At 44.3% G+C, this 12,326-nt stretch overlaps 2 long non-coding RNA genes across 2 annotated transcripts in view; both read right to left on the bottom strand.

Moving 5' to 3' along the window:
* LOC144139405 (uncharacterized) overlaps positions 1-3,634 on the bottom strand; it is a 51,442-nt gene extending 47,808 nt beyond the window's left edge. The window contains exon 1 of the long non-coding RNA XR_013316190.1: positions 3,559-3,634. This is a non-coding gene — a long non-coding RNA (uncharacterized LOC144139405). The remainder of the gene's footprint in view (positions 1-3,558) is intronic.
* Positions 3,635-6,419: 2,785 nt separating this feature from the next.
* Positions 6,420-11,160, bottom strand: LOC144139403 (uncharacterized). The gene is made up of 3 exons (XR_013316189.1): positions 11,134-11,160; positions 8,187-8,375; positions 6,420-6,557 (listed from the first exon to the last, which is right to left on the bottom strand). It is a non-coding gene; the product is annotated as an uncharacterized LOC144139403 (long non-coding RNA).
* Positions 11,161-12,326: the final 1,166 nt, after the last annotated feature.

Below are 12,326 nucleotides of genomic sequence, written 5' to 3'. Positions count from 1 at the left end.
GTTACAATAGGGCAGCCGTCAAAGCTTCAGCAAGGAGGCACGCACGTACAACAGGTGCAGCCACTCTGGTGGGTCACCTTACACCGCATAGATGCTCTGCACCAACGGAGCCAGCTCCGACGGACGAGCTTACCCACCCACCCTACCACTTCGTCAGACGCAGTCCTGGAGAGACGTCAAGTATTCACCTGACCTCGGTGCAGACCAAAGGGCTCAAGTGCAAGAGATAATACACAAGTATAGCCTCATCTTCTTGGGCCTGCCCGGGAAAACAGACCTTGTACAGTGCCCGTTGGACTTAACGTCCGACAAGACTGTACACGTTCCACAGTATTCGCTCCCGCTCGCACTTCACGAGACGATCGAAAACGAAGTTCAACAAATGTTTGATATGGGCATCATTGAGAAATCCCAGTCTCCCTACAATGCTCCAATGGTGGCTATAAAGAAACCTGAGCGCACCCTCCGGCTTTGCATTGATTTTAGAGAACTCAAAAAAGTTCTCGCCTCCGATTGTGAGCCAATCCCATGCATAGACGTCGTTCTCGCCCTCGCAGGCAAGAAAAAATTCTTCTCCAAGTTTGACTTCACAAAAGGCTATTGGCAGGTTTTAATGACTGCTGACAGCCGCGAGAAGACCGCCTTTTCAAGCTTGTCAGGGCTGTACCATTTCCGATATATGCCTTTTGGTATAAAGACAGCGCCAGCCATCTTTGCGCGTCTAATGAGAGCTGTGCTAGGCGGGCTAAAAAATGTCCACCAGTACTTCGATGATATCATCGTTGCCACTGACAGCTGGCAAGAGCACTTAGATACACTCCGTCAAGTGTTCGAGAGAATCAAACTGCCAAGCTCACTATCAAGCCTAGCAAGTGCGAAATTGGAGAGCGCATCATTTCCTTTTTGGGACACCACATTGGAGAGTCTAAAGTTAAACACCTCCTGATAACCTTGGACAAGATCCTGGGCTCCAAGCGGCCAAGTACGAAGAAGGCGGTACAGTCCTTTCTTGGATTAACCGGGTACTACCGGAAATTCGTCCCCAACTATGCCGCTCTCCCAAAACCACTCACAGATCTTACGACGAAGGGGCAGAGCAACACTGTGTGCTGGGGCGACGAACAAGAACATGCCTTCATAACTTTGAAAAATCTACTTGCGTCCGCACCGATTTTGCAGGCTCCTGATCTTACCAAGCCCTTCATACTTCGCACGGACGCTTTCAGCAGGAGCCGAGGCGCAGTTCTCCTACAAAGTGGCAACGAGGATGTCTTTCACCCTATCGCTTACGCGAGCTGCAACCTGTTACCGAGAGACGCGCTTCCCACCATAGAGCGCGAGTGCTTGGCTCTAATTTGGGCGGTACACAAATTCCATATTTACCTATATGGAAAGCCTTTCATCATACAGTGTGACCACCAGCCGTCGAAATACTTTTAGTCAGCTAAGCACATCAACAGCCGTGTATTGCGTTGGAGCCTTCTGCTCCAGGAATACTCCTTTACCGTGGAGTACATCAAGGGAACCGACAATGTATGGGCTGACTACATGAGTAGAGTTTAAGCCACGCCCCTCTCTTTTGTACATAGTGTGTTCTATTCAGTGGTTGTTAACGCGTAATTGTGGTCGTACATTTGTTTAGTGGATTTTTCTATACCCTTCGTGCGAGTACTGTGCGGTGAAGTGTGCCGGTACGACTGACTGTGCTCTGGTGGACTGTGCGCAAGAACTTTTCCACCGGTACTGTGAACTTCTTTCAACTCCACCCTGCCTTTTTACCTCTGAGAATAGTTGTTGCTCCCCAACAACTTTCTTAGAACAGGGGTCATTGTGGTGAAGTGCCCGTGGACGAAGAGGAAGAGGAGACCGAGCGCCCAGCTGCAACGAGTGCGTGCAGAAAAATCGAACCAGGCCGGTGATCAGGGGACGCCTGTGACGCGCTGGGCTTGAGAGCGCGGCCCTGTGATCGTTTCGGGGAAGACCCGGAGCGCAACCGCTACTGTTCCCGAGAGCCGTCCGCCGCTGATCCCGACAACCCGTGGGCTGGTCGTGCCTGGAGTTGGTGACGCGCTGGGCGAGAGAGCGCGGGCCCGGATTCACCTGGAGGTGGAACCCTCCGCTCACACCAGCTGCTACGCCCTCGAGCCGTGACTCATCGGAAAGGTCGACGATGCCTGCCCGACGTCCCGCGCCTGGTTACGACGGGGCCTCGAACCGGTCATCGAGCCAGCCTCGCCGTGACGTCCTCGTCGACTCCGCACGCATCGGGACTTCAACACCTCGAGGGACTGCGACAAAACCCCGTAGGACGTTTGCTTTCTTTACTGCGGACATTTCCGTTAGCCTCATGCCTTTTTTAACGCTGATATTTTTCGTCTCGCGTACTTGCTTTCGTGCCCTAACTTCTGCTTCTTTCGTGCCATGCATAAAGCAACGTGTTCTCGCACACGCACTGGCCACTGACTCGTGACTTTCACGCCAATCCTGGGCCCATTTATTACAGTGTGCTCCGCCACATGGCGAGGTCGCTGTCGTTCCCGGCTAGCATTCAGCCTACGGGGTTAAAACAGAAAATCACACTTTTGTCGGTCTTGCTGAGCACAAAAACACCTCCATGTGATCTGAACTATTCGTTACCCCTACTGCAGTGTGCCTCTCAGTGATATCGCGTAAACCTCCGCATATTTTCTATTTATGCAACAAACATTTCTGGCGACAAATATTTTTTGCGGCTAATTGCAGCCCAAATACATTAGGAAAACCACAAACGTGTGGTTTCGAAGCAAAAAAGATGACCCTATAACTGCCGTAAGTACCCCAGAATGCAAACAAAAAGTAGATTAGTTCTATTTTTAAGCTGCAGCCATAACGACACACCTACACATCGAAAGATTATAAGTTTCGGGGTGGAAGAAATTATAATGATGAGATACTCGCTCATAAAAAAATGAGAGCAACGCGAGCTCCAATGTCAACTCGGCGACAGTGCATAGCGGCTGCGTCAGCGGCGTGCAACTCTCGATTTGGCCGTTTGTGGCACTGAAGCTCGGATCAGGCAGCACTTCCTTTCTGTAAGGATGCGATTGCGGAATCGGAGAACGAAGGACTTCCCACTCATCTGGCGTTATCTCGTAGCGCGACTCCACCAGCGAGCATGTCCAGCGCGGCGTTGTGATTCTACCCTGCTGCCCACGTTTTCAGCAGACTTTTCGCTTTCTTCCTCCTGGTATCTTCGATGTCATTTTGTTATTTAGGTCCAGCAATCCCCTTGCGAGGGACGACGCGAAATGACAAGAGGAGCTGATGGCGAAGAGCTCCCCTGTAAGATTAGTAAATTTCAATGAGCACTGGTTAGCATCTAACAGTAAGAAAAGTGACACAGGCGGCAAGCGACGTGACTACCTCCGAATGGAAATTTGTTGTTTAAAAGAAAAGGTGCTAAATATATACTAAAAAGCTTTGACCCACGACGGAGAGGAGACGCGAAAGAGGCAGAATTAGAGAGGTTGAAAAGTACACAGTGGGTACTTCGACAAAGTATGGTTTAAACGAACTTACCTAGCAATATGTAAACACCACACAAGTGCCTCATCTTCATGAGTTTTAGCAATAAATTGGTGGGTTCTAGGTTTACTAGGTCCTTATATGCCGATTCACCTGTTTCTTATGTAACGAATATTTTAGCGTGCTTCAGATCCGTGCTCGATCATCATAAAAGTGGCAAGAAAAGAATACAATGGGAGAAAAACGATATGTTTATTCAAAGAACAGAGTTTTTGTTTTTTACGCCTGTGCACAGCTGCCTCCTATTGTTAAAATATATCAATGTTTCAGGCGCTAAACGATTTCTCCACATTTTCAGTTGCAAATGAATTTAGTTTTATAAGATGTCGACAAGTTGCTGCAATTACCAACAATTCATATACCAAAAAAATTGGCTCCGATCCACGCTGTGAAGCTGATTGGAAACCAAAGCTTGAAACAACACCCACAACAATTCCCTATGGGGCGACACTTGAGTTCATACGTGTCTCTACAAGGAGTGAAACCAGAGATTCTGCAAGCCCTTTCTTGGAATTCGCGAGGGTGTCGTCCTGAACGGAGCCACGTCGGCTACAGCCGGGCTAGGATCGGAGAGGAGCGTCTTTCGAAGGGTGAGACAGCGCAAATTAGCCATGCTGTTGTGCTACCTCGGGGCTACACCACCGCGCCACAAAAGCGTAGACACCGAAACAATTCGGCATGTGAGCTTAGTGATTCCCGTTTATACCGACTTAAAGTAGTTAGGTTTGAGAATTGTGAGAAAGCTGAGGGAACTCTTATACTAGCTATTGATCAGGACCAGTTGCTCATTCCGCCTTTTGTAATACCTCCTAAAACATAACCGAATTGGTATTCAACAATTTAGAAAACAGAGTGCCATTCGTGGCAAGCTGTGCGCAAAGGTAGCGTTTCTTTAGCGGCCATATGTCTGTATGTGTTCTCTACATCTTGTTTTCCCGCCCGTCAAAGCAATCCTTAACGTATCTTTGTGGTACCACCACTTCCGTCGTATACGGGTTACCCAGGAGGTGCTGTCGAACAAGTTAATCAAGCCTTGCCAAGGAAGCACGCAATGAACGCGAAGCTGCGCCAAAATAGGTCCAAATCAACCGTGGCTAAATCAAACGACGAAGAGGTTCCTCCGACGCGCCCGCCGGCGATCAGGCACTCCCACGCGGGGAACACTGGTTAAATTCGCCGCCCCCCTTGCAGTGTTATTGGTGCGTGACACCGCTGTGCCCCTTTCCCCCCTCAACCCCCCCACCACCACCTCCGAGTGTTGGGAGTTTATTGCCCTGCACGCTGCAAGACAACCGTTGGCTGGTAGATGTGGAAAGCTCTGCTATATATTTAAAAAAAACGTGCATCGCTTACATAACACCACAGAGTAACACCAGCGGTGAAGACTTCTAATCCAAGCAAAAGGGTAGCACGTCTCCTGTATACGAAAAATATATTCTTCATAAGTTTTCCTAAATCAAACACAAAAAAATGTACCCCTTCGTCTAACGACGACGATGGTTGAACGCCAAGCTTTCTGGTCATGGATCCCTTGGATTGCAAATTCCCCGCAGCAAGGATGTGATACAGCGGAGGTCTGACCAATTTTCTAAAATACCCACAGCAAGCCTTTGCTGTGCACTCCGCAAGCCTAATATTTGGGTTTGGGGTGCACGGCGCGAATCGGTACCTGCTGCTTGGCTTTCCCTTGGACTAGGTCAAAATAGAGCAATCGGATAGACGCCGGGTTCATAACGCAAGGAGCCCAGGTTCGTTTCTGGCAGCAGGGCTTTTTTTTTCTTTTCCTTCACCCACTATCATTCATCACCACCACATGAAAATTTGGCTTTCTTGCAGGGCGTACTGGCTTACAACGATATCAGTGAGGGAACTAAAGCTGTGCTTTAAAATACATGGCGGTTGTATCTGAACACAAAACATCGGAGGCCATCAGTCAGGGACACGCCGCGAGATGCGCTTGCTTTCCTGCTCACAGGTTTTCTAAAAGCTTGGCATCTACCCATCAAGCTTCATGTTTTTTAACGGAACTCACGTATAGTGATATTTTGAGCATACAATCATTTATTTGCACACTGGCGGATGTATTATTAAGGCGCGAGACTTGAGTGCTCCCGTTTTGCGAAAAGGTACCGTTGTTGGTTCTGTTTTCTCGTCGAGAAAATGGTTGCTGCATAAATAGTAAAAAGGAAAAAAATTACTGATTGGAAATAATTATAACCTGAATGTGATTACCAGCAACCTACTTTGCCAACTCTGCGATGTTTTCTCGTATCCAGAGTACAGGATTATTTATTGTCCTAGGTGCTGTTCTTCCATTCTTGGGACATACGCACTCGCAGTGATTGGCAACTAATTGGGTGTTTTGAGAAACAACGCGCCCGCTTCAAGGAATTCGCAATACTCCGAATTTTAAACGTTAAAGTTTTATCTTGAGGCGTTCCTCATGACACCTCACTTTAACAGTAGGTGGGTACAAGATATGCACATTCGCCTCTCAGGCACTTGATTTTAGGAAAAATGTCCAGCCACGCATACATAGCATCGCAGCAATGAATGAAGTCGAAGTTTTTTGTGCCAAATGAAAAAGAAAGCAAAAATAAAAACGACACAAATTCGATGTTGCCCGAAAAGTATTCTTGATAAATATCGCACGGCTGTCGCCTTCCAAGGCCGTAATAAAGAAGAGAGACGATAATTTTTGTTTGTTCTTTTGGATGCAAAAATATTTCGTGAGCAAATGGTACGATCAGCGAAATTATGGTAGTGTACTGCATAGTTCAAAGGAGGGTGGAGGTATGGAGGTGAGAAGGAAAAGAGATTGTTTAATAAGAGTCGAAGGAAACAGTCGACATTTGCGCCGACCGTGTATGAACCCATAAAGAGATGACATTTTTAGCTTGTAACCCAGTCATAAACATGTTGCCTTCTTTTCCTGGTCACGGCTTCCTCGGAATTTTGAGTTTTTTCGGCGTGGTGCACATAAGTGTGCTTTTCTGAAATACAGAAGGAGATAATCCATGGTTGTGTGTCTCTGCTTTCCTCTGCCTACTGCATGCTCTGTAATACAAGCCAAAAATACGTTTGTAACAAACGGCTGATGCCCCGCCTACTTGTTCACCGGGACCGTATTTCTGCCTACTATAAGGTGTATTTTGATAAACGTATGTAGAAGAGCTACTGGTGTAAGTAAAAATGACATGTATATCGTCGAAGTGACCACCCAGGTGTTTTGAAGGAAGTTCAGATGAAGAACGAATTTAACGGCATCGATCACACTTGGGTGACGTTCGTAATGAGGCTAAAGTTTAAAAAATGTTAAAAATTAGCAAGACGTAGAACAATAATGTACTTCAAATAGAGCATCAACCAAAACCCTCAAAAACTTTCGAAGAAAAAACTCGTTTTATTCGAACAGTATGAGCGTAGCAGAGATATTGTACACAAACCTAGCAATGACAATTATCGGTAAAGTAGTAGAAATAAGAGCCAGATTGTTTGCCGAGGGCAACCCGTACAGAAATATTTTACACCAAGCTGATGAAAGCAAAAAGTTTACACTGCAACTGAAAACTTTCTATCAAAAGTAAAGAAATTGGGTGCGAAAGCAGTGTGGATACCAAGTTGTTACACAAAGTTAAAAGCTGGTGCATTACATCTTGTTCCAATTGAGGCTAAAACAAGGAAGTCTTTTTCGCAGGATACCTGAGCAGCTTCCGAAAACATGAGTATTCACACTTATGAAACGAGCGTAATGATTCCAGGTGCCAAGTTTATAAGGTGACAACTAAGAATGTCTTTTGAAATAACTAATGACATTGAATGGAAAATACTAATGCTTCGTCGCAGGGATTTCCTTTTGGAGATGAATTGGACTTTTCGCAACACTGTTTTCTCACTGGATATCAAGGAACACCTTTGCTGGATTTAGGCCAAACATCAGCATTTGAAGTTGCAACGGTTTCTTTGATACGGAACTTGTATTCCAGACTGTTAAGTTACAATTACGACCAGCGTCAGCCGTATTCTACAGATGTCCAATGTGTAACAAGTTCACCAACCTAAAACTGCATTGCTTTAGACCAATCGCTCCAAAATTCAGGGAAGCGTGCATTGCTCCACAAGACTAGAATGACGAAGCTCTTGTAGGTGGGCATTGCCGGACCCTTAGAAAAGCTACAGTATCATTTTTTTACTATGGTTGCGTGCTAGTAATCTTCGTGATATGCATTGAACAAGTGGTTGTATTTGTGTGCCGAGTGGTGGATACAAAGTCAGACAAAGCATTGTACACTTCTACCAGCTTTTTGTCATTAACTTGAGGCAGCGGTGCCGGGATCTGCAAGTCGTCTCGGGAAGGATTCGAACACTCGTAGCAATATCTGCAATTATCCAGAACAACTTTTGAAGAATGCAGAGGTGGGGGTGACCCCTCCCAAGCAGTGTGTCTTTTCATCTTCAGCTCTAGCGCTGGACTCTTTATACATCCGCAACATCGCTTGACGACAACGCTGCGGTTTTGTTAGCCACTCTGCGAGCGAAGTATTCTATGGGGTTGCTGCAAAGCACGCGCTCACGAGTGGTCAGTATTTTCTTGGTACTTTTTCCAAAAACGGCGAACTTACGCTTTGCCCCAACAGCTTGCCTGCTGTAAAAAAATATTGTTCGCTCTTCTGGAAGTAGCAAAAAGTTGGCGCTATTAACTTTCTATGTATTCCAGCTGTCTTCGGTCATCAGTCATCAGACTGGGTATGTTGATGTTGAGGTTTCGTTACTGGCTTGGCACTCGGGGGTCGTGTTTTTTGTGCCATGGTCTGTAAACCACAAAAAATTGTGAAACACTGTTGGAACGTATCCTTCACCCAACATCACCACTGCACCCTAAAAACTTGCGGGCGCGGGAGTAAACGTTCCACATCACCTGTATATGCTTCATTAAAGCGCATACTTTAACTTTCACCTGTCGAAGTAGGTTATAAAAGCACGGCGCCACAAGCACCTGACATTTGTAAATGTAAGTAATGAATTTTGTGTTACCCCTTTATTTATAATTGCAACTATTACGATACTCCAAAATAAACAATAAAAATTACTTGTGCAGGGGAAAGCTTGAAATGATCACCCGTTTAGAGTAGAGACAGTAATGGTTTTTCTATTGCCATTAAATTTATAATCGTAAATTTTGCGATACTCCAAAATAAAATATGGCACAGACCTGTGTCACGGGAACAGCGGATTATAGTTACAAAAGTTAATCATTTCCATTCGCACTTGTTTGTGTCGTTCCTGAAAGCGACACGGCGCATCAGTTATGCTTCGCTGCAGTTTCACAGCTAAGTGGCAGAGCGATTCATTAGGGCAATGAGATTTATATTAGGTGCAACATTTAGACGTGGTTTGTAAAGTCACTACTTAAAATGACTGATATCGTTTCCCGCCTGAAAGTAATATTTTATATTTGTGACAATTATATTAAAATTTAGCACGTTTGTTCAGTATTTTTAATGATTTCTCAAGAAAAGTCGTACTAGATTCTTGCACCTGTTGACTGGCGTGAGGATATTTTGCAGCTATTTCTCAACCACGTAGCAATTCAGTGCAATAGTTCTGCAGGTGACGCATTCCATGAAATGTTTGGGTGTCTGAAGAATTCAGGTGTCCACCGTCCTCACGTTTTGTGCCATTAATATCGTTACCGTGAACTTTTACAGAAAACTGCTTAAGGTAAATATCTTATAATGCAAGTGTAATGCAAATACATGAGGCTGCTGTCCTTTGTTAAATTGCCTAGAAATAAACTCATACCCTGTCGTTTTAGGATTTAATGAGTCCAACGCATTGAAGTGCATTTAACTGTAAAAGCAAGTCGATTTACATCGGGAGATTACATTGTTTATATACACAAATGCGACTCACAGTAGCGTGAGTTTTAACTAAAGGAGAAAAGTGCAAACCGTGAAATTCATTATTGCCACCACATATGCTTTCCCGTAGTACAATTTTTCACACCAATTTTTAAGTGCTTGGCGAAACAAGATTTGGGGCTTGATTGAGCGTTTTTTGCATACACCAGCACATACAAGTGTAAAAAAATTTACGCGGTAACTTTTCCCCTGTAAACCACACCTTCCTTTGTTGCAAGCGAACATAACTGAATACATTGGCTCACAACAGGCGGTAGGCTCAGTTCGTTCCGTTGTTGAAAATTTTTGGCCTGGGCTACAGCGCACCCACACTTACATGTACGCGAAGAGGAAAGACAATTCTAATAACATAGTTATGAAACAGCAGTAGCAAAAGCTCAAACTATTCTTACTGCCTACTTGAAAAGGTACTTCCTTTATTTTATTAAATTTCTCTTGTTTTTGAAATCTTTCTTAACGTGGGAAAGCCTCATAGGCATTTCTGGCAAAGCTTAGCAACCGACTTGCCCGGCGCTAGGTGGCTGATGGCCGGTAAACTAGCACACGACGATGGTGATTAAACACCATTTGTTTTTATTGGCGAGAACGTTAAATCCAACGAGAACCGCAATTCTCCAAGATGGCGAAAACGAAAGAAGATTACGCATGGATTGCTGTAGGCGCTTTTGACCTGCTGTAAAAAGCCCCGATAAACAAGAAAAACGGTCCGGATAAACGCCAGATTTTACAAACATTTTTCTCCGTAAACCACGTATCGTAGGTTGCAGAGCAAAGGCCACGAGATATAGGAAGCACATTATCAATGATCTTAATCGAGAGCTGAAGTTGCGTAGCCGTTAGTATTTTACTAGCAAACAACCTGGTGAGGATAAAATAACCGCAGACCTCTTGAAGGATGGCGGGCGAATTGTACTGAAAAAAACTGGCAAACCTATATACGCAACCCCTAATGGCCGTGACTGTGCCGGAATCTAGGACGAATGCAAATGTCGTCCTAATCAATAAGAAAGGCTACATGAAGGACTTCAAAATTTTGCTGGCCGATCACCTTCATCTCGGTCAACTACAAGGAACTTACCAAGCTTTTCGCTAACAGAATGTGTGCTTTTTATATTTTGGTTAACCTAATGAAAAAGCGGTGTTGGCTATTCAGCAATAAACTTTTTTCACACGATATAGCATGTCATAGAGTATTGTTGGCAGTGTATTCAACCACTACATATAGACTTCATAGGTTATGAGAGAGCATTCGATTCGGTCGAAATCTCAGCAGTCATTCAGGCATTGACGAATCAAGGTGCAGACGAGCAGTACGTAAGAACAATACAGCATACCTAGAATGGGTCACAGCTACCATGAGGCCGAGATTATATAGTAAATATGTATATATATATATATATATATACATATAAATATTTATATATATATATATTTATTTATATATATTTATATATATATATATATATATATATATATATATATATATATATATATATATATATATATATATATATATATATATATATATATATATATATATATATATATATATATATATATATATATAGTGTGAAACGATAAAAACTCGCACAGAGTAGAGACTGAGACAAACGAGAAAGACGTAGAAAATAGAAATAAGTTTACTGACGTTTCAGGGAGGAGAGGACTCCCTTTCTTCAGAGTACAAAATCAGTTCATTTCAGAGTTATATATATACAGAAAATGTAGCAAGGGCGAGGGCAAGGTAAGAGAACGGAGAGTTTCTACAAATGGATCATGGTTGGTGGGTAGCAAAAGAATGAAGAGAGAGCGGGAAAATAAACTATAAAAAGGATAATAAGAACACAGTCACGTGGTACGAACATGAGAAAAAAAGAGAGAGAGAAGAACCAAACACAGAGAAAAAATGAATAATTAAATAAAAAATAAATAACAAGGTATTTTTCCCGTCCCCCGTGGCAACAGGGGTGAAAGAGGGGTCAAAACAAGATATGCCCACGCAGGTGTTTGACATGGACAAAAAGATTAGTCACGCGGAAGGAAGAAGTTCCAAAGAAGAATTGCAAATGCACACAAAGGGCGAACATCTGCCCATACACACCCGTTTCTAAGAAACCGGGTAAGGTCATTGAAACAAGAGACATGTGGCTTCTGCTGGTGGGAGGCAAGGGTCGCGCCAAAAAACAGTAGGACAGGCAGTTGCGACAGGAAATGAGTGTACATTGGTATACAAAGAGCGGGGGAAAAAATTAACTCGGTAATTTTCCCCGTGGCAACGGGGATGAAAGAGGGGTCAAAACAAGATATGCCTATGCACGTGTTTGACATGGGCAAAAAGATTAGTCACGCGGAAGGAAGAAGTTCGAAAGAAGATATGCAAATGCACACAAAGGGCGAACATCTGCCCATACACACCCGTTTCTAAGAAACCGGGTAAGGTCATTGAAACAAGAGACATGTGGCTTCTGCTGGTGGGAGGCAAGGGTCGCGCCAAAAAACAGTAGAACAGGCAGTTGCGACAGGAAATGAGTGTACATTGGTATACAAAGAGCGGGGGAAAAAATTAACTCGGTAATTTTCCCCGTGGCAACGGGGATGAAAGAGGGGTCAAAACAAGATATGCCTATGCACGTGTTTGGCATGGGCAAAAAGATTAGTCACGCGGAAGGAAGAAGTTCCAAAGAAGATATGCAAATGCACACAAAGGGCGAACATCTGCCCATACACACCCGTTTCTAAGAAACCGGGTAAGGTCATTGAAACAAGAGACATGTGGCTTCTGCTGGTGGGAGGCAAGGGTCGCGCCAAAAAACAGTAGGACAGGCAGTTGCGACAGGAAAT

The sequence above is a fragment of the Haemaphysalis longicornis genome, unplaced genomic scaffold (assembly GCF_048455015.1).
Source record: "Haemaphysalis longicornis isolate Haplotype H1 unplaced genomic scaffold, Haemaphysalis longicornis Haplotype H1 scaffold_5, whole genome shotgun sequence".
In the NCBI taxonomy this organism is placed as follows: Eukaryota; Metazoa; Arthropoda; class Arachnida; order Ixodida; family Ixodidae; genus Haemaphysalis; species Haemaphysalis longicornis.
Note: the sequence above shows the minus strand (reverse complement) of the source record. Positions and strands in the feature narration are given on the sequence as shown.